The following is a 23,669-nucleotide window of genomic DNA, read 5'->3' as shown; positions in this document are numbered from 1 at the left end:
TGCGTCATAAATGTCATTTGTGACGGTTTTTCTCTTTTTGTGGCGATTGGTCAACCCTCACAAATAGATTCTCTATCTGTGATTGTTATTTGGCCCTCACAAATTATACGACCACCACCGGCTAATTTTTCCCAGCAACGATCAACGATTACCGGTCGCCGGATTTTAGATTCTAAGAATCCTCAAAAATCTTAAGTTTTTCAGAACAAAAACTTACACCATTTTCATATAAAATAAGAAACTAAACTTGCATTCATAACAAAGTTTTACAAAGTTTTCCATTGAAACTTGCATATATGCAAGTAAGATGCATGTTTTACTGTTTTTGAAACAGAAATCTGGGCAACACCCATAGAGTTCAAAAAGGTAGTAACTAAGATTAAAAACATCTAAAGCGCCTGTGTTAAGTTTGGGACAAACTTTGAATACACCTGACGGCATGAATACAAGAAAAGGCACCAGCTGCAAAAGCTTCAACAGCACCAGTGCAACAGCTTCCACAAGACCAGCTGCTCCTAATAGATAACCGATCATGGACTTGGGAAACCCCAGATTGAGCTAAGGCCTTCTCTATACAAAGAACAACACCTTTTCCTGATTGTACATAGTGAGAAACCACAATCATCAGCGAAATGCATCAATCAAGGCGAGCATGCATCTATGTTTGGTGCAGACATGAGCATCGGGCATGTTTCTCAAGGCAATGTAATACGTGCTAGCTATGACCAAGACGTCGACTTCCCTACAGAAATAGTAAAATTCTGTGTTGCAACTTTCATACCTTCTGGATGAGGCTCGGTCATATGATAAGCATCAGAAGCAAAGCTTCCGCCAAGAAACTCATCATAGATAGTTGCTCCTCTTTTCTGTATTGCACAGCCAAAAGAAATCAGATGCTATAAACATTAGCAATTCAACAATGACACTTTCAAATGAATCAACAAATTATCTTCGCATGGTCTAATTCTTCAAGAAGTAGAACTCTAGCTCATTCTCCACCTCTTTTCAGGACTTGATAAGAGTGACAGACGTCGGCCTACACATTTTCAACATTCACGTGATAAGTACCAAGTCAGTGATATATAAGCTCAAGTTATCCTATTAACAACTACGATTATATCCACAATTGCAGCCACTTAAGACCCAACCACCATGCAAGCTACAAGATATCAAAACCGTTATACAAAAACATTTACCCCCATAAACTTTCATAAACAAGGCAAATCAAATGGAAGAAGAACGCATAGCATGTTTTACACACCTAGTTTTACCCAGTTCATTCATGACCTCTTCCGAGATCCCACCATCAGCCAGAGCTTTCTTCCCAGCAGTAAGCATGTAGAGCATGAACTTATCAGCCCTTCTAGAGAGTTTTGGTGCAACCCATCCTTCCGTCGAGAAAGACTTGATTTCTCCAGCAATTCTATATACATTACAGATAAAATAAACCAACAAGTAAGCCTCAAGCAATATATAAACATGAAACTTAGTATGTAAAGGACCGAATCAAATAGGACTCACAATTGGAAAACTGGAACAGTCAAAACCTTCGATATCACTTATGCTACTGAACCCAAATGCAATCACTAACCGTAACTTGTAACAACATCAAATCTTCTTCGAACCACCACTATTATCTCATCCTCTTTATCTATCATTCAAACTCAAGAACACTGGTATAAGTTTATAACAAAATACCTAATTTGGGATGAACCCTAAATCCCAATTGATTCATTGTTGAAACTGAATTTAAACCCTATACATCATCCAAACTTCAATTAAAAGCAAACCTATCACTAATTGATCAATCTATAAATCAATTTCACATTAATTAAAGAAACCCTAAGTTCAACTTACCTTTATGTTGAGTTCGAATCAACAGACGGATCGATACCATGACCATCAACAATCCCTGATTTCATTCCCTTCCCTGATCTATATTCCATCATCGATTCTCATTCTTATATGTAAAAGCATCGCAATTTGCTTAGAACTCTCTCCCTCAACACAGTTATGTGTTCAATCAACTATGGCTCCATCAACAACTCTCTCCCTCAACACATCAGTATTAATTTTCTATGAATCCTCTCTTAATTCAGTCTCTTGAAATTGAAAATGACAGAAGAGGAAAAGAGGAACAAAACAGAAGGGAGAAAAAATGGAAAGTGAATAAAACTGGATCTGTTTCAGCAGATAAGGCTGAGAAAAAAAAATAAACAAAGAATTTTTTTAAAAAGAAAAAATTTAGTAACAAGTTTACCCTGTCGGAAGCATGAAACCGGCCAAGAAGAACTGTTCCTTTGACTAATCCTACTATTTCCTACGGTTGGTCAAAACACCCTCACAAATAGTCAGTATTTGTGACGCCCCTAGAAAAAACCTCACTAATAGGACTTATTTTTGTAGTCCAAGTAGAATACGCAGAACTTTAAATTCGTATGTTTCTTCCTTTTGTGAAAGCAAACGCACTAGAAATATCATTAGAAAGAAAATGAGACGTTAGGTAATGCGTTATTGAAACTTGTCCAGTGATAACTAGAAGTGGTGGTATTTATGTGGCTTGGAAGAATATCAAAACTTTGGGTGATTCTAAACAAACCGTGAAAACAGATCATACCAAAACCGTATCTCAATTTTTGTCTCATAAATTTTTGGTGTGGTCTCGATGAGTCCCATGGAAGACAGCAGGGGATCCCATTTTTTGGACTTTGCTATGTCTAGCGGTTTCCGTTTGGTTCAATACACGGTTCGTTTATAATTTTTGCGAAACTCTATAGTTGTGTCCGTGATAAGTAGTATGGAAGTACTTCTTCTGTAGGTGTTGTCGTTCTCCAGATGGGTAACAACGAATTTTCCAAAAAAAAAAAAAAAAAGAAGTTGAAATATACTAGCTCATATGTTAAGCGTTTGAGACGTCTCATAGACCATAATCAGAAAATAGGCCTAATACCCCGAAACTCCCATGATTTAGTTCTAGTGGCCTAACACACCGAAACTCCACAATCGTGCTTGCAACAATCAGTATCACTATTGATCGTCAGTGGTCACGGTTAGGTACGAAGAAATTGCCTTATACTAGCAAGCAGCAGTAACTTGGGAATATACACAAGGGGAAATGGTGCGAGAACTAAAAAAGGGACGCACACTGCATGGGAAATTCGGAAGACACGCGTACGTAAAAGAGTTTATTCAACAGAAGAGGAGGATAGTATTGCTGTACACGCTGCTCGTAAAAGTGTCTAGGGAATGACTTGGTTTCAGCTTGAAAAGGGGAAAACTTAATTACTGGAGTGAATATATGTCCAGTCTACGTGATATTTTTCAAACAAGCAATTGCTCTAATTGGGCACTAGCTGGGAGTACATCAGAGAGCACGCGCATGCAAAATTAATTTCACTCGTAGACTGCATCGAAAATGATCATTGAAAAAGAGTCTTGCGGTTCGGTATAAATATGAAGAGAGAACTGGTCATTTGTCATTCAAGTTGCTAAACTACACTGAACTACTCATCTTCAATTAGAGGAATTTCCAAATACATAAAATGTCTTTTTGGGGCTAGTTTTGTTTTGAATTTTTTTATTTTCTTCTTGATGTTGCTTTTGTATTGATCTCTCAAGTTTGTTCTGATGTTTATTTTTATTACGAATCTGATATCAGGAGTTGAAGTACAACCTGGAAAACCAGTCATTCAGCGCTTCTCGAAAGCAAGAGGGAAAGCTTCACATTTCTCAGGTTTGGATCCCTAGTTCACAAACTAATGAATGATTTGTATAATTTTGCTGAACATTTTGATGTTTTTTTCTTCAGGCAACTATCTCATCTGATAAGGGCAGTGGTATAATTCAGTGTCAGTGTAACGTAGGGGAAAATAATCCATTTCTTTTGTGCTCGTTTGATACGACGTACCAACGATCGTGTCATATCGATCTTAGTTTTAGTACTACAGTTTGAGTTTATTATTTTGTTTCATGGTTTTTTCCATTTCCGTTTACCCTTAGATCCTGTATAGAAGATAATATATTGAACTGAGATTTATTGCCTAATGCCTTTCGTTTTTAGATGCACTTGGAAAGAAATCGCACGAAGAAGAAAATGTTGCGAAAGATAATGCTGCTGAGAATTCCTCTGGTGAAAGTCAAAGGAAGGAAGGAAAGAACAAAATGGTGCAAAAGATGAAAAAATTCGACTTTGGATTTATCTTGAAGATGATTCTGCTGATTATTTTTTTTGTGTTGTTCATTTTGGGTTGCATTATTTCTTGATGCAGGACATATATATGTTCCAGAAGATTCCAATAGAAGCTTAGCTTCCAAGTTTTCCTAGTTTATGTCTTTCTCTATTTCAGGATTTTTTTAGCTTTCCTTTAAGTTTTATGTTTATTAGTTTAGTTATTTGCTTAAGTTTTATGTTTATTAGTTTAGTTATTTGCTTAAGCCTATATAAATGCTAGTCTTATTATTATGTTAGACACATCTTATTGTCAATAGAATATTATTGAAACTATCTTCTTCTATTTCCTCTGTTTCTTCTTCTTCTTAATCAATTCTCTTCTTTCTTAACCTACATCAATCTGCATTGCTTTCTTTCTCTTATACCACATCAATTGGCTTAGTTTAGGTTTTTCAACTTTTACTAGATCCTGTTTTTTATCGCTTCCGCAACCCCATTATACAAAAAAAAAAAAAAAAATCTATGGCTGGCACCGTTTCTCAAGAAGCTTTTGACGCTGCTATCACCAAACTTACCAATCTTATTACTGCTAGTAACGCTGGTATAGCTACAGTTAACATAAGTATTGCTACGGTTTCAGATAACCTAGCAAAGTTGGAAAAAAATTGTTTTACACAGTTTGGAAATTTCGAAAAGAAGTTTGCAGATATTCATCTGATCTACGATAAATTTGTAACTTACTGGTTGTACACCAAAGAAGAGTTCTGATGTTAATGTTAATGACAGTGAGGATGAAAATATTCAAGAAGAACATCGAGAATTTTTTTGGATTGATGACAAAAGACTTAAGTCTTCACAAAATCCTTACATTGCTTTGCCTGAATACAAATTGAAGGCTGACATTCCAAGTTTTAATGGTAATTTCAGAATTGAAGAACTTTTAGATTGGTTTTATGAAGTTGAGGCTCTCTTTCAATTTATGGAGATTCCATATCATTTTAAAGTTCGACTTGTTGATATAAGCTTAAAGGTGGTGTTGCTGCTTGGTGGGAGAGATTATGTGATGACAGAGTTAACACTTCCAAGCCTCCTATTCGTACTTGGGATCGCATGCGCAAATTACTGCAAGCTAAATTACTTCCAAAAGATTACAAACAACAATTGTTTATTAGACTTCAACATTGTAGACAAAGAGCACGGTTAGTCGAGGATTATGTCGCAGAATTCTATAATCTTCTTGCTCGTAATAAACTGCATGAATCAGAAGAACAACTAGTAGCAAGATTTGTAGAGGGTTTGAATGCTTTGATTCAAGAAGGAATGGTTCAGTCAGTCTTCACCATGGTTGAAGCTATTCAACAGGCGATTAAAATTGAATGACGACTTCTTCGTTCAGCTAAGATCTCCCAGCCTAGACAGAATCGTTACCAAGGTAATTACAGACCTAATACTTCATCTCCAAATTTTTCACAAGAAATTACTCCAATGTTTTATTCAAAATCTTCATATCAAGATGATAGTGGCTATGCATATCTTAAACCAACCCCTACTCCACATTATACACCTCCTCCTTTGAATAATGCACCAATTTTATCGACTCCAATAGAGATCCAAGTTGTTCAACAGAATCAAGTTCAACAAACTCGAACTGCTAATACTTCTGGGAGTCGTTTTCCTACCAGAAATCAATAACAATTTCCACCACAACAACAAAACAATAATGCCTATGCCAAATTTCGAGGAGATTAGTGCAATAAATGTCTACAACCTGGACATACGTCTAGTGAATGTCGGAAAATTAATGCTTTTATTGGCGACACTCAGTTCATTAATGAAGTCAATGATGATTTTAATGAACTCGATGATGAAGATTCACCTGAAACTCAAGATGAAGACGAATTTGTTGGTATGATTCTTCCACTTCTTCTTACACAACCATGTCCTTCACAAAGGCAAAGTATTTTTCGATCAAAGTGCTATATTGGTGGTAAAATTTGTAACATGATTATTAACGGTGGAAGTGACGAAAATTATGTTGCTACTCACGTGGTTAAAAAGCTTGGTCTACCAGTGCATCCTCATCCAGCACCTTACTATGTAGGATGGGTTAATAAATCAACTACTCAAGATATTACTTACCAATATTATGTAACTTTCAAGTTTGAAGGTTATGAAGATTCAACACATCTTCTCCTTGGTCGTCCCTGGCAGTATGATCTTCAAGCAGTACACAATGGTTTCGACAATACTTATACTTTCAATCATAATGGGAAAACAAAAATTCTGTGTCCATCAAAATCATCTACAGATATTCGGGAATTTTGTGAAGACAAAACAAGTGCTATTGTAGCTACTATTGTTCATTCTCTACAACAAAAGAATTCTTTGCACTCCCATGAAGAATCTAAACCTATGATTGAGTTACCTGACAAAGTTCAACCTTTATTAACTCATTATAGTGTTTTATTTCCAGATGAATTACCAACTATTCTACCACCATTAAGGAATATTCAGCACTGTATTGATTTCATTCCAGGAGCCTCTTTACCTAATCAAGCACATTACAGGTTGAATCATACAGAGCATGAGATTTTGCAAGGATAAGTAAATGATTTACTTCAAAAACGTTTAATACGACCTAGAACCAGCCCCTGTGCTTGCCCTGCTTTCTTAGTTAGCAAAAAAGATGGTGGATGGAGGATGTGTATCGATTGTAGAGCTTTAAATCTAATTACAATTCCTTATAGATTTCATATACCTCGTATTGAAGACATGATCGATTTTCTTTCGGTTTCTATTATCTTCACAAAATTGGATCTGCGCAGTGGATACCATTAGATAAGAATTCGAGAAGGAGATGAATGGAAGGCATCATTCAAGACTCGTGAAGGTTTATATGAATGGCTTTTCATGCCATTTGGATTATCTAATGCACCAAGTACATTTATGCGACTCATGAATCAGGTTCTCCAACCCTTTCTTAGTAAATTCGTTATTGTGTATTTTGATGACATTTTGATTTTTAGCCGAAGTGAGCAAGAACATCTTGATCATATTTCACAAGTATTTCAAGTTCTTGATGATAACTACTTATATGTTAATCTGAAGAAGTGCACATTCATGGCTTCATCAGTAACATTTCTGGGGTATGTGATATCTAATCAAGGCATACATGTCGATCCTTCTAAAGTTCAAGCAATTAAAGAATGGAAAATTCCTACCTCTATTCGATATGTACGTAGTTTTCATGGCTTGGATTCCTTTTATAGAAGATTTGTGAAGAATTTTAGCACTATTTCTGCACCCCAAACTGAATGTCTCAAGAAAGAGAAGTTTGAATGGACAGAAGCAATGGACATAAGCTTTAATACTCTGAAATAAAAACTATGTACTGCACCGATTCTTGTTTTGCCAAATTTAAACAAACCTTTTGAGATAGATTGCGATGCTTCCATTGATGGAATTGGCTTCGTTTTATCACAAGAAGGTCATCCTATAGCATATCACAGTGAAAAGAATTCAGAGACACAAAAGAAGTGGTCTACCTATGAATTGGAGTTACTTTCTCTTGTCCAAGCTCTCAAGCAATGGCATACATATTTGGTACATAGAGAATTTTTGAATACTTCTGCTAAAGTTAATAGAATGCATGATCGATGGCTAGCTACAATCACCAAATATACTTTCTCTGTAAAGCACAAAAGTGGTAAGTTAAATCAAGTTGCAGATGCTTTAAGTAGAAAACGACATCTATTAACCACAATTTGTAATGAGAATTTTGCATTTGATTACATCAAAGATATTTATCCTGAAGATAAAGATTTCAGTAAATTATGGAACCAATTCAGTTCTCAAAATCACGGAGTTGATGATTTTCTCATACAAGATGGCTTTCTGTTTAAAGGTAATCGTTTATGTATTCCAAAAGGTTCTTTACGCTTACATCTTATGCGTGAATTAGATGGAAGTGGTCTTGGTGGTCACTTTGGAAGAGATAAAACCATCACACTTGTAGAAGAAAGGTTTTATTGGCCTTCTTTAAAACGTGACGTACAAAAATTTGTACAAAAGTGCATGGTCTGTCAGAGAGCTAAGGGTACCATTCAAAATAAAGCACTTTATATTCCATTACCAGTTCCTGATGCACCCTGGGTTGATATAAGTATGGATTTTATAGTTGGTTTGCCTCGTACTGCTAGAGGTAATGATTCTGTAATGGTCATAGTTGATCGTTATTCTAAAATGCCTCACTTTATTGCTTGTAAAAAGTCCACTGATGCATCTAATATTGCTGCCTTATTCTTCAAAGAAATAGTACGCTTACATGGAGTGCCAAAATCCATAACTTCTGACAGAGATACTAAGTTCTTAATATACTTTTGGAAGACTCTATGGATGCGCTTGGGGACTGCCTTAAAGTTTAGCACCACTTCATATCCGTAAACTGATGGCCAAACAGAAGTAGTGAATCGTTCACTTGGTGATCTCATTCGATCTAAGTGCATGGACAATAGCAAGCAGTGGGATATATTACTACCTCATATGGAGTTTTCTTTCAATCCTTCAGTCAACCGTTCTACAAGAAGAACACCATTTGAAATTGTGTATTTTAAAGTTCCCAATCATACACTTGACTTGGTGGTATTACCTAACACTCAGAGTACAAGCACAGCTGCTGATTCTTTCATTCACAAAGATACTGAACCACAAAATTCAGTAAAGACTAAGCTGGAACGATCTAAATCAAAGTATAAAGAAAATGCTGATAAACACAAGAGGTTGAAGATTTTCAAAGAAGGTGATTTAGTAATGATACACTTTAGAAAGGAAAGATTTCCAGTGAGAACTTACAACAAAACCAAGATGAAGAAGTATGCCCTTTCAAGGTTTTAAAGAAGATCAGTGATAATGCATATACTATTGATCTTCCAAGTGACTGGAATATTTCAAACACATTTAATGTGCAAGAAATTTTCACCTTTCATGCTGACAATGAAATGATGATTTGCACAAACAACTCGAGGACGAGTTTCATTCAAGAAGGGGGGATTGATGCAGGGAATATACATGTTCTAGAAGATTCCACATAGAATCTTAGCTTCTAAGTTTTCCTACTTTATGTCTTTCCCTATTTCAGGATTATTTTAGCTTTCCTTTTAGTTTTATGTTTCCTAGTTTAGTTATTTGCTTAAGCCTATATAAAGGCTAGTCTTATTCTTATGTTAGACACATCTTATTACCAATCGAATATTATTGAAACTATCTTCTTCTTATATTTACTCTGTTTCTTCTTCTTCTTAATCAATTCTCTTCTTTCTTAACCTACAACAATCTCTGCATTGCTTTCTTTCTCTTATACCACATCATTTCTAAATTTGAGTCATATGAGGTTCGGCCAAAAGTTTGCACCTGTTGGATGTAGTGCTTCTATTTTATAAATCTGTTATGTTAGCTGCATTTTGTTTTGAAGTACACTCATTTTGCAAATGGGTATTGGGTTTTAATTATTTTGGAACTTTTTTGTAATGTGCTTGATTGTCACTAAGCACACAGATGGATTGTTTTGCGAATGGGTCAATGGTGTTTTTATTTTTTTAATGTGCCCATAGAGCACACAGATAGATGTTTATGTTCACTACAAGAAAAGATGGATTAAGCGACCAAAATCTTAGCAAGCTCCCAGAACTTTAGTCGGTCTAATGGTCAAGCAACCAAGTTTTCAACCACGATATAGTTTGCTTGCTTAAAATTTATTTCCGCTATTTCGTAGCGACCAATAAAGGTGTTAGGTTGGTACATCACTTTTTCAAGTTATCCACAACAACTACAAAAGTGCTTGAGTAGCTTTTTACTTTGAGGCACAGTGGGCCAGCAATTCCAAACATTTGGTTGGTACAATCCTATCTCAGCAACACCAGCCTTGCAAAGAAAAGTCAGATTTTAAAATTTGTGATTTGTTTATTAAGCTTTTTGTTTTAGCCGTTCAAAATTTTGTTATGTAAGAAAAAGGAATCAGTATGTTGGGGAATAAGATTTATTTCAAGGATACAAGGATATCATCCCATTGAAAATTTAGCATTCATTTTTTAAACCATCATCAAGAGGTACAAAATTAGTTATGTCATAAAAATAATTAGTTTGTTGAAGAGTAAATTTTCCAAAATACTAGGATCATCCCATTGAAACGCTGTTCAGTAAACAATCTTTCCATAATCTCAAATTGCTTGAGACTCTCTGAGAGGCCTTCACTGCATAATTTTCCAGTAACAGTTGATAAATTAGAAATGCAGAGTTTCACCGAGGCCACTCTGCAAGCGTCGACTACTACAGCTTTTGCAGGCTCCAAGATATCTAGTGCTTGTGCTTCTACATTTTCTCCTTCTCCCTTTTATAATGTTGCACACAGAGAATACCATTGGCAGACCCTCCTGCAAACACAATTGACCAATTGAAGAACTTGGTACATTCTGTAGAGCATAATATACTCGAAAAAAAGTAGAAATATAGTAATTCGGTAACTGGTGCAAAAGCAATGAGGAATATATATCCTGAAGTATTTGTTTTGTTAGATGTTCCAGTATTCTTCAGATTATGCTTTGCATAAAGATTCCAAACTATGAAATTGAAACCAAGATATCAATGTGCTTACAAAAGCCTAAGAAATGCCAAGAAGAGCCATACATACACCTGACCATTATGATAAGAATAAGTCTCACGCACAACGATAGTGGATAAATTTCATCCTGAACAAATTATGCAGAATTTCCAACTTACAATTCCTTTCTGAATCTGCTCTGAATAAATGAAGGTACTCTGGCTTCTGCTGCAATAGTCTTGGAAAGCAGAGTCTTACCAGTCCCAAGTCCACCTGTCATGATCATTCCCTGAAACCAGGTTCCAAATATTGCAGATAAATTATTAATTGAAATAGGAATGATAAATAAAAAGCACAAATGCATCCAAGTTTAAGTCACAACAGCATATAAAGGTATACACTGAAAGAACTTTAAGCATCTAAATATACCTTGAGCCGTTTTCCTCCAACAAGTGCAAACTTCCCTGGGTGCTTGACGTACTCCTCCACTTCCATATATTCACAATTTTAAAATTCAATCTAAGACAACTTATTCAATGCAATTAACTAGTGAGGGAACACATAAGATTTACAATAAGATAATTTATGATTTAGATTGATTGCTAGATGCAAACATGCATTGCCAACATTACATCAGGTACATCAACTTCAAGTACTTCCATTTTATTTTATTTTCAATCGGCCAAGTACTTCCATTTTATTTTATTTTCAATCGGCCAAGTACTTCCATTCCAATAACAAGTATCTAGCAGAACTTCAGAACAACACCAACACCTGCAGTTCCTAAAGACAAAAAACTTGAATAACTTTAATAATCTGGGATGAGCTTAGTATCCAGCAATGGATCGAGTAAAGCTGCAAAAGAAGTTTCACACAAAAGCTTGCTTTCTCAGAAAAATCGCTCTGAATTGGTGCAGGGCACAACACTTGTAAGACTGTCTGCCCATAACAAGGTAAGCATTGTTCTGCTTCCCTTATCAAAAAATTGATGACTAGCTTATACATTTCATTATGCAAATTGTTCCATTGTTAGAAAACTAGATATCAGGAATCACGATTATGTCCTATTTGTCAAAACGTATCTTTAGTTTCAAATGACATTTACTGAGGCCTTTTACAGGAACTTACAAGATCAGGTAAAAATCTTTATATAAGGCTTGGAGTGTGAATAAAAATGAGTAACAGGGCTGATCTACAAGTGAAAGATATTTAGTCATAGGATAAAAAGGAACGATATTTAGTTTAGTTCATTCATCTACAAGTGATTGATTTTAGACACATTTGAAATGATATCATCATTTGGTAGCACAGTTAACATGGATTTTAGTACCTGCTAATGCTGTTAAAATCGGGTTTGGGTCATAGAGTTGTACTTAACTTACTCTCAGAAATTTCAAAAATTGAACTGATTTTGTTGGTGATGGAAGATTACTTCTTAGTTGAACATAAGACCAAGACTACTTGAAGGTTGTGCATCTGTATATGAAAAAACATAAAATTGAACAGAGGGGTTAAATTTAGAAAATGAATCAATGATTAACATAACCCATATCTTATTTTACTGAGAAAAGAAGAAATTCACTTGAGATTGATAGGAAGGAGAGGATAATCATAGCAAACAGAGCACCTATTTTCATTGCTGACTCTTTCGCAAAGCTGGACTTATCAGCTGAATTTTTAAGTATGAGACAGTGTCAAGTTTGGGCAAATGTCAAGAATGAGACAATGTTCAGTATATCACAGAGATTGACAGGGAAGGAGGGAGGTAGCTGTGGTTATAAGGCCAAATAGCCAATCTAGGTGTTCAAAAAAGATGAAACAGTCTACTAATCCTCTTTTTTGTAAGTTCATCTACTAACCCTTTCGAACAATCTCACCAAAAATCCAACCTCGATATGCAAATACAGTCAAAAATCGAGTTCGTCAAAATCATTTTAACAAAATCTGTCAGAAACTTCTTAGAGTCATTTTATCAAACAGGTTATAAGAGAGAAATTAAGAAGCCCTAATTTCTCTTTTTTGGATCTTTACTATTGAATCAAAATCGAGTGAAAAATATTACCTTTATAAATTGGTTAGTAATTGAAGCTTTTCAATTAATCATAGTGTTGGATCTTGAAACCCTAAATGCTTTTGCAAGAGAAACAGAATGACATGAATCAAAATCAGAAATGAGAGATGCCGATACCATCAGCAACAAAGTATACAAACCCACGAAGATATGTCGAAAACAGGGGAGGAAGAAATGTAGAAACCCACTCTAAAATCTCTAATTTTGACAGATTTGTACAAGACCTAGCTTTAATTCGGCCATTTGGGTTAAGTTTCAGAGAGTTGGAGAGGGGGAATAGACAGTAAGGGTTTGAGCGTAGAGAAACCAGTTTATGCGAGTGGAGGGAAAAATGAAATTTTTGGTGGGAACTTTGCGCCAAAACTTGGATTTTCCCGCTAATCAATTTAGAAGACATTTTCACTTAGAGGGAAAACAAGGTGGCAATCCGTGTGACATTTTGTGTTTTCATATATTCGTGGGTTAAACATCCGTGGTTTTCTATTGGCCAAATGGATATCATACGGATCATCAAAATGATAGCCATCGAACAAAGGTGGGGGTATTTTTTGACGATCTAGGGTCCGGATTTGTTTCTTGAGGCAACAACAAAGTTTTGCGGGAATTTTCCTTCCACTAGTCAAGATGGCAAATTGGAAATCCGTATGACTTTTGTTTCATGCACCGATTGGTGGATTTAGATACTTTGGCTTTCTATAGGCCATATTAAAACCACGCGGATCCGTGAAGTGATTTCAAAAGGCTTTGACTTTTTTGTTGGTCAATGTAAACTCATGTTTTTTTTTCTTTTTTCTGGAGCATTATATGAAGTCAACGGACATTCGGTTTAAACTGATGGATACCGGAGAAACCGATAGAATTTAGGAAATTTTCGAGTAAGATAATGGATGACAAGTGAAATTAATTGAAGTCGACGAAAATTCGATTTGATTGACAAATCAAGGCAAGTGTGTTTTCTTTGTGCTTTTTCTTTGTGTTTTTGTGCTTCCGGTTTGAATTTCTACTACTCGCATAGGTCATGAAGTAATTTCGACTAGTCGTGAAGGTCATGAAGTAGCTTTAATTCATACTGGTAAACTCAGGTTATAAGATTACTAGAGATGGACCACGAAATTATGGATGGGTTCTGACTTCAGACTTAACATAATACATCATCGAAATCGATAAATATGAAACTCATGTGTTGATTTGAGCTTCAAATGTAGTATAACATAATACAAACTATGAACCTCGAAGCTCTGAGAGGGTTCTGACTTCAAACTTAGCATGCTATATCATCGAAATCGATAAATATGAAGCTCAGTGTCGATTCGAACTTCAAATGTGGAATAAGAGCATACTAATTATGAACCAAGAAGCTCCGGGAGGGTTCTGACTTCAAACTTAGCATGATACATCATCGAAATCGATAAATATGAAGCTCAGTGTCGTTTCGAACTTCAAATCCGGTGTAACGTCATACAAACTATGAACCAAGTTGCTCCGAGTTCAAAACATGGTCGGTTATACCACAAATCTCAACAAAAGTTAAGATTGGTTCAGCTTAACCGAAAAAGCTTGTAATCGATTACACCTTGCTTCCCGAAGTAGCTTGTGACCGGTTACATCTTGCTTCCCAAAGGTAGCTTGTGAATGATTACAACTAACTTCACAATTCAACTTTTAACCGGTTCTACTTGGATTCCGAAATAACTCGTGGCTCTGAGCTTGAAACCTGGCCGGGAGTGGACTACCATAAGTCGGAAACTTTGTAAGAGCGATGAATCCAGACATTTACAGGTAAGATTCCATCAGAATATTCTCCGAAACCTTAAAGAAAGCCTTTTCTGGCGACTTCGAGAAAGAAAGTGGCTCCGATCTATAAACCTGAACGGGAGTGGACTACATAAGTCGGAAAAATCGTCAGAACGATTAATGATAATTAATGGACATCTGGTTATATTGATGATAATTAGAGCAACGATGGAATCAGGAGAATGGAATGAGCCCGACCAATATTGATTATAAGATGACAGACTGATAACAAGTGAAATTAAATGAAGTCGATGGAATTACGGCGTTGAACTAATGATAATTATCTATACATCAATATTCACCTATAAATAATCATAAAAATAGATGAAATCAACAATACTAATCATATCTAATTGTCCTATGTAGTAACTTCCGGTATAAATATTATCAATGCATATTTTGGTTCATACTGCTAGATATTGACCTCCGTATGCATACCCTTTTGATATGAGTTTGGGACTTCCTGACAATACAGATACCCAGTATGCATACCCTTATGATATGTCTTCGCGAACTTCCAAGAGCACGTACGCATACAGGTGTGCACACTTTTTGGATCTGATTTCACAACTGCCAAAGGTACCCATACTCGGTATGCATACCTGGTTGACCTAACCTAGTTCGGAATCTTAAGTGCAAAGGAAAAAGCACATGAAGCGCCTAAGGTTAAGCATACTCGCTGTGCATACCTTGACCATGGCTATAGTTCATTTTTGCTATATTTCTCATACATACTTATAAGACAAATTTCAAGTTCAAGCTTGTCTTGTTTGAACTATGGAAATATATTCGAGCAATGGATATTCATAGATCTTTAGCAAACACAGTTAGACCAATGAAAACAACCAACTGTTTACCATCAATATGCACCCCCTTTTGATATGAGTTCGTGACTTCCTGACGATACGGATACCCGGTATGCATACCCTTTAAGAGAAATCGATGGGATCCTATGGAAATTCAGTTCGATAGACATAGGATAAGATTAAGGTCAATGAACCTTCCTTTTAAATTAATGGATGTCGGAGAAACCGATGAAATTTAGGAGAAATTGAGTGGAGTCGAGTGATTTCAGGTAAGATTGATGAATAACATACATCGTTGACTTAGGTCGATGGTTATTCGGTAAAAGTGATGATAACTGGATAAAAAGATGAAATTCAAGAAATTATTTGGAACATAAATATTATCACTTTTTATTTTTTTTAAAAATGGAAATAATTTTTGTTCAGTTTCTTTTTTCTTTTTAAAGTTAGGGTTTAAATAATTTGATTTCAAATTGAATGAAATTTTAGTTCCTAGTTTTAAACAAAAGAGTTGATAATTTTTTTTGCATTCAAGATTCATTTGAAAACTACAATTATCACAAAGTTGTGAAAATTGGAATTTTTAGTAGGGTGATTATCACATAAATGTAAAAATTGGAGTTTTTAATAATGGTGATAGTTGCAATATTTTCAAAATGTAAGTGGTTGCAAAATGTGAAAATTACAACGTGAAAATTGAAATTTTCAATTTGACAATAGCGATTTTTTGTGTAACTTTTATTTTTTATCATAAAATATTTTCATTGAATTTTTCAGTAGGCTAGTAATTGCGATTATCACTCAATTATAGAAATTGGAGTTTTCAATGGTAGTGATAATTCTGATTTTTCAAAACGTGAAATTAAAAAATTCGATTTGATAATTGCGATGGGAAAAGAAAAAAATATTCACTTTTTAACGAGAAGTAAGAAAAGCTAAATGAAAAGTAATTTTTGGGGAGATTTTTTTTCGGATTATCATTTATTATCCCATTAGTTAAGTCTTTTAGAAAAGATATTTCGCGTTTTTTTATTTTAAAGAATCGTTTATTTCTTAATTTATGGAATATTTAGGAATCACTCACAATTTTTGGAAACTTTGACTTTAGAAAACTTTAAATTTTGCAAACTAAAAATCGGGAGTATAATAATTAATCCGGATATTATTACTAGATTAATAATAATATAATTAATTATGGGCTTTGTACATATCTCACTATATTAGTGGTTGGGTTTCCAAAATTTAGAACTCAAGTGCACGTGCAAAATATACGTGCAATAATCTGGGCCCTGGATCTCGTTAGATATTTCTCGAGATGGAGCATCTTGTTTACCCTATAAATTAATCCTAAAGAAAGAAAAAAAACCTACCCCTACGTCTTTCTCTCCGCCTCCTTTCTCTGCCTTATCTTCATCTCCATTTCCTCTTCTCCTTCTAAACTAGATCTCACAGTAAAAAATCCACCGCCTTCACGTCTCTCTCTTTGAAGTTTGAACAAACACCACTAACACCTGATTAATTTTTTGAATCGCTCTTTAAACTTCTTTTCCCGTCCAATTTTCTTAATTTTTGGTTGACTTTTTACTTTGATTTAGGTTTAATGTGATATATCTTTAATTTCTTCTAAATTAGTTTAGATGATTAAACTTGTAACAGATTCTGACTCTAATGATGATTTGAGGAGTTTGGAATATTACTTTATTGAAGATTGTTTTTTTCCTCCTTGTTCAGTTAGGGATTTGTTTTAAAATGTTGAACCTTTACTGATTTCAACTCTAATGATTATTGAAGAGTTGAGATTTATAGTTATTCAACTGAGTTTATTTTTTTTTCATGTTGAATTTTTGTCGTATGATGAATTAATAGCCGAGTTTTCCTTCAATTAAGAATTGAGTAGTGGGTCATTTTGCATGTGAGTTTCCTTTTGGGTTTGCTTCATATTGTTCTTCATTTTTATTTCATTTTGGGGGTTTTATTTATTTAGATCCAAGTGATTTTATTTGTTGTTTGATGATTTTCAGAAATTAGTTTTGTTTGTTCATCTGAAATTGGCAAAGAGCCTTAATCAATTTTTCAGAAATTAGTAGTCTGCAATGATTGTAGTAATAGTGGTGTTCAGCAATTTGTTGTAATGAACAAATTTATTTCACTGATAAGAGTGTTTGAAGGGTACCTTTAAATTAGGTACCAAATTTATGGGTTTTATTGGTTGGTTCTTTATGTTGTTATGGTTGTCATAGTTTTTGATTTTTTTAATGGGTCTGGCCTTTTGTTTGTTTAGAATGAAAAAATCTGATTTAGTTTTCTCCACTAATCTAAGCTTTGAAAAAGGTACAAAAGTATCAGGTATTATTGATTCGTTTGTTGATTAGTTCTTGATCCTGTTTTTGCTTAAGTTTGATTTCCTTAATGTGTATACTTCTACTTTGGATTTGCTTGTTTGTATATATGCAGGACCAATTTTTGGAGGAAGGAATTAGATCTGAAACGAGAACTCTATTGCTCTCAAAATCAGAGATTGAATGATATTAAGTTGCAGAATTGATCTGTGTATTTAAGCTTGTCCGGTGATATTTCAAAGAACTCTAATCTTCTCAAAGTTGAAATGGTTGTATCAATGTTGTTCCTCTTCTAATTTCTTTTTCCAAAGAAACGAGATTTTATTTTATTTAATTTTTTTCAAGCAGATTGTAAATTTTTTGATTAATAAATGATATTGTAAATTCATTGATTAAGAAAATACATTTATTTGCATTTAATTATTTGCTTTCTATATTAATTTTAATTTCATTTTTTATTCATCCGAGTCAAAACTTGCCTGAAAGCTTTTTAACCAACCGGAACATTCCCTGCTGATGAATAACTAGAGCAACTAATGTTAGCATAACTAGAGCAACTAATGTTAGACAAGCTCAAATTAGGACCCTCTGATATCTCGTACTTCAGAAACCCCGAGCAACCGATTATTGGTCAGTTAAGTCGCTCTAAACCTTTATCAACTTAACATATTAGTCACTAGGATGGTTGAGATAAAGTTAAAACTATCATATTGGTTAGCCGCTGTGGCAGTTGAAGCATATTTTGAGCGACTCGATTAGGATAATTGGAATAAACTTAAAGCAGTGATATTAGTTAGCCGCTGATGTAGTTGTAGCATATTTAGAGCGTCTCACTTTAGGATAGTTGGAATAAATTTAAAGCAATAATATTAGTTAATCGCTGATGGTAGTTGAAACATATTTAGAGCGAGTGCCTAGCTGCTCTAGACCTATAAAAATCCCACCTTTTGCAACTCAAGAGCGAGAGCCAAATTAAGTCGCTATAACGGTTAGAGCGACTCAATATGGGCTTTTGCAACCAAAACTCCAGGTTGCTTAATCCGGTTTTTCTTGTAGTGGTTTATCACATGCCTGAACTCGTAACCATGTTTTGATGGACAGTTGAATGTAACTTTTCTTTTTTTATCCACATAAAAGTTGTCCCAAGACCTTGCCCCTTCTTTGTTTCCACAAAACCATGGCCAAAATTTTGTTGACTTAGAAAATCTGAATGATTTATGTCCGCAAGTTGGCAACTTCCAAACTTTAGTTGCGTTCGTTTCAGGAAAAAAAATTCCAAACTTGCACCTGAGACCTGAGATGATTAGTTGCTTGGGATTTGGTACCTTGCCGTTTACCATTTTCCAGTTGGAACTTGGAACCCTTATATTGAGTCAGGAAGAAATGGCGGTAGTACCACACGATGGTACATTGCATGGAGTGTTACAACATCCAAAGCAAGACGAGTATAATTGTACTCTTACAATATATAGATATATAAATTAATGAGAGATTCTAAACGGGCCGTGCAATAAATCCTAGTTTCATTTAGTACTTTCTCACAAAAATTTCCCCACCGAAGCTCTGCAACGTCACCCTGACGTTCGCAACTAGTCTCTTGTTTATGTTCATGCTCATAGCAAATATGTTCTTTGGTTTCAATCTTACTAAGCATCAACAATTCATGTTTTTCATTGTTATTCTTCTTAACAGATACATCATCTACAGATCTTTGTTCTTTCTCACTAGAATCTCCAATAAAGTTCAAGCTAAATTTAAATTTAATAACAGAGACTTAAAGCATTACTTAAACCTCCTTCAATTAAACAGAAATCATCTCATTGAGTATTACAAAAAGAGTTCCCAATTTCATTTTCAGTACTACATCCCCGCCCAGTTTTCAATCTTACAGAAAAACCAACAATCATCAACATTGATTCATTATTCAAGTTCATCAGATTACCTCAACCCAATTCTCCGCTATCCTAAAGCACCATCACAAACCTGAAATTCCTTCACTCCCCATAACTTTTATACATCATACCCAAAAAACTCCAAGAAAACATACTACCTGCTCACAGATTTACCATAAAAACAACAACATAAACAACATCGTCCGAAAAATCATCCACAAGAGTAAGAAACTTACCAGGAACATCAATAAAATTCAAAAGACGAGGAGTAAGTATAGAGGCAGCCGCTTTGGAAAAAACTTGCGGATCATTATCGAACTTTTTTCAAAGTCTGAAAATCTGGCTTCCTTCCATACCCCAGAAGAGAACATCAATAGTCCTCATCATCGTAGCTCCAGTCTATCTCATCCTCTTCATACCTTTCACTGCAGTTGCTGCCTGATGAAGCAGGGGATGTATCACTATCCCCTGATGACGACCCTTAATCATCATCATCACCATCTTCTTCATCACTGGACTGTCAATAAATTTCTTCATCAGAATCACTTGACTGAGCAACTTGAGGGTGAATTATCACAGAATATCTCTTCTGAACCTTAGGTTCCCCTTCATGCATAGTTCTGGCGAATATCTTGGGATTGGCTCTCTCGAATTCAAAACGTACGTCTTCGTAACTTCCCATAAAGATATTTCTCCATTATTCTCTTATATTCAACATCAGCATAATCATCTTCACTGGTATTCACTTATTTTATTGGGTACTCAAAGCCTGCATCCCTCAGAATCTTCTTCAGTTGCACTGCCATAGACTGGACCTCTCTGATATCTCTCAGATCGTTCTTCCTCCTTCCGATCAACCCTTGCAAAGTGATGCGGTAACCATGCTTGAGCGACTCAGTCTCTTCCTCCTCTCTTCTCTTCTTATGTTCCTCTTCCCTCTGTCTTTGTGCATTTTCACTGGTACGCCTGTTTATTTCACTATGTACCTCATCTCTCAATCTCATTAAATCATCGGTCGGAAGTGATAAAGCTTGAGTTTTAGCAGACTGGTAGTGATCGGGAATTGCAGCATTGGTCGTCTTGGTGTTACTGGAGCTTGCCATTTTTAGAGATCTTAAACCTAATCTTTCCTTCTTCTAGTAAAATTTATAATGGTATTGCTAATTCCATCCAAAACCACCCTTTTAAAGGGGAAAATGTTCTCATTAACTGTCATTTAATGCCTTTGGTTATCAGTCCCGTTGCTTGGTTACTCACGCCCCTTCAAAGCCATGCGTACCAATCCAACTTCCTCTTCAAAATTACCCTATAAACCTCTATTTTCGATACCTAACCTCTTCATTACCCTTAACTTCCCACAGAACCGCCTTCAAGTGCTGTATTGGTAGGTCATCTAACTCTTACAAAGTGTTTTGGGGTCTAATTAAAATTTTGTATTTTATGCATACTAGAAGAAGGCAACATCAGTTGAGAGGCACCATTGCGGTCGGGGGCATGTCTGTCAGATGGTTTACTAACAATAAAACCAAACCTGTGTTACCTATTGAACCACAACAATACCCTCTAAACCATCTTCATTACCAAACCTTTTCCCTCCATTTATTTTTTTACCTCTCTTTCTATTTTTCTACTACCATTATCACGTTTGGCGGCTTGTATCACTATAGCAATGTCTACCAGATAAAAGACAAACCCAATAAATATCCAACAATCTCAAATTACGTCATACATTACCACCATAACCTACCTCAAAAAACCCAACAATGTATTATTGGGTTTGTCCATACATGGATTTCTATCCATAATGCTCACGTGAATATCTCAAATCTGATAGTTCCTATGACACACGGATACGAAAGTGACATTCCATATGTTAACTCTATCCCAAAAAGCAAGTTTTGCAGTACAACAACAACTACCTTACATCAAATTTCCCCTGAACCCTTTTCAGTTCATAGTCAACTAATTTCTCATTCCTTTTTTAAGGTTCAAATCCATAAACAAACAAATCCCCCTTATCTCTCCTTCATTCATATTGTCTGTAATCAATATCAACACAGTACCAACTAGAGATTCTTTCCTCTACAACTGTATTTTATATTAGTTAATGGGAATACTGATCTCTATCAACCCATATTCATATATATCCATTTCTCTTACAGTATGGAAATCCTAAACTCATCAGAGAACACAAGAAATCCAAACCCTCTCTGCTCAAATGGATGAGAAATTAACCCTACCATCTACACTTCCCAAACCAATTTTCATCGACAAAAAAGTTGTTCTAGTTGAAGCTGATAGCAATTGTAAATGGTTCATGGGGGATATGTTTGTTGTGAAACTTTGATTCCAACCTCTTCCATTAGATTTTATATCTGCAATAACTGGCCTTTAGCTCAACATCCTTCTATTACCACCTTTAATGGTCAGTGAAACAAAGTTCTTATCCGTTACTTATCTAAAGAGGATTTCAATATAATCAACTCTCAAAAGCCTTGGTTTCTATGTGGTTATCTTATGGTGTTAAAAGTGGTACCAGTTGAAGGATGGCCTGTAAACCATCAAATCTCGTTTGATGAAGAAATTATGTGGTTTATTTTTTGCAATATTCCAAATGAATGTACAGAATTTGAGGATTTACAGAAACTCACACTCAGTATGGGGGAACTAATTGATGCCCAAAATCCTTTTGGTAAACATCCCCTTAAAAAGAATGTCAAAGTGTGCATTATAATTCCACTACAGAAAGCCTTACCAACAGGCATTCCTCTCTTTACAAGTGGTAGAAGTGAACCATTCCATATTGAATGTAGACACATCATAGTTCCAAGGTACTTATGTACCTCATGTAGCATCCTTGATAGATCAGAACTTTCCTGCTTGGAAGTTAAAACAGAAGAAGATCAAAGAACTTGATGTTTCCTGCAGCAAGTATGTTCTCCCAGCCGTTTCAAAGCTAATGATGCCCCCCTACAACCAAGCAGTTAGACGATTCTTTTGCTGCCATCACTGATACCATCATGCAACAAAATGAAATAATACCAGAAACACAGATTGAATCACCAGCTATTGAACTGCCACTAGTACAAATATTTACATTGGCCACACTTAATCACCGTGTCCATAGGCTTTTGGTCATGGATTTTTTCACTCCAAAAATGTGGCATCAGGTGCCGAGACAAAAATGTATCCCTATGGCTACATAAACTTTGAATGGCTATAAAATATGATTTACCATGGCCATAACTCTAACACCGTGTCTATATGGTACTCAATATTTTTTTTGTAGTTAAGCATTTTCACTATCACCATGGCCATAGGATCTTTATAGACACACAATTTAATTATATGTGGCTAAAGTATACCTTAAAGTCACGTGAATTTTATTATAGCCGTGGCCTTTGTCATCAATTGGACACGCGAAATTCATTTTATCATGGCCAATTCATGAGTTGCGATCACACTAATTTTTCTCAACCATGACCATCTCTATCATTTGGACACACGAAAAATAATTTAACCTGGCTAATACATGATTTGTAGTCACGTTTAATCTATGATACCATGGCCATCCATATTTTTGGACACATGATAAACATTTTACATGGCCAATTAATAAGTTATGGCTACTAAAAATTTGTAGCACCGTGGCTAAATTTTTTCGAAAGACACATCAAGTGTTTTGAATGTAGCTATTGTTCACCTTTTGTACACATAGGATACCACGAACCATGGCGATAACCTTTATAAAATGACACAAAACGTATTCAACGTGGGAAATAGTAGCTTTTATTCACTCGAAAAAATTGCAATTTTTATCGCTCAATTTATCTTCAGGGACCAATTGGCCCCCTCTTTTATTATTTGTAGCAAAACTCACCTAAATAACCATCCATAAAAAATTAATCAAGACTAAAATTAGAATTGAACCAAAATAATTTTTATTCACAATATGATAAACATCTCAATATGTGACAGCATTCAAACACTTGAACCAGTCT

General features: G+C 35.2%; 2 long non-coding RNA genes across 3 annotated transcripts; both read right to left on the bottom strand.

Moving 5' to 3' along the window:
• Positions 1-227: 227 nt before the first annotated feature.
• LOC113302836 lies at positions 228-2,185 on the bottom strand. The gene is made up of 5 exons (XR_003337142.1): positions 1,858-2,185; positions 1,522-1,651; positions 1,262-1,423; positions 782-1,036; positions 228-594 (listed from the first exon to the last, which is right to left on the bottom strand). It is a non-coding gene; the product is annotated as an uncharacterized LOC113302836 (long non-coding RNA).
• A 7,996-nt stretch (positions 2,186-10,181) lies between these two features.
• LOC113301521 lies at positions 10,182-13,091 on the bottom strand. Of its 2 annotated transcripts, none has more exons than XR_003336359.1 (5): positions 12,829-13,091; positions 12,149-12,242; positions 11,196-11,254; positions 10,946-11,055; positions 10,182-10,599 (listed from the first exon to the last, which is right to left on the bottom strand). It is a non-coding gene; the product is annotated as an uncharacterized LOC113301521 (long non-coding RNA). The 2 variants fall into 2 exon arrangements; XR_003336358.1 differs by lacking the exon at positions 12,829-13,091 and adding an exon at positions 12,394-12,623.
• Between the last annotated feature and the right edge of the window lie 10,578 nt (positions 13,092-23,669).

Source organism: Papaver somniferum, chromosome 8 (genome assembly GCF_003573695.1).
Source record: "Papaver somniferum cultivar HN1 chromosome 8, ASM357369v1, whole genome shotgun sequence".
Lineage (NCBI taxonomy): Eukaryota > Viridiplantae > Streptophyta > Magnoliopsida > Ranunculales > Papaveraceae > Papaver > Papaver somniferum.
This window is presented reverse-complemented; position numbering and strand designations above follow the sequence as displayed.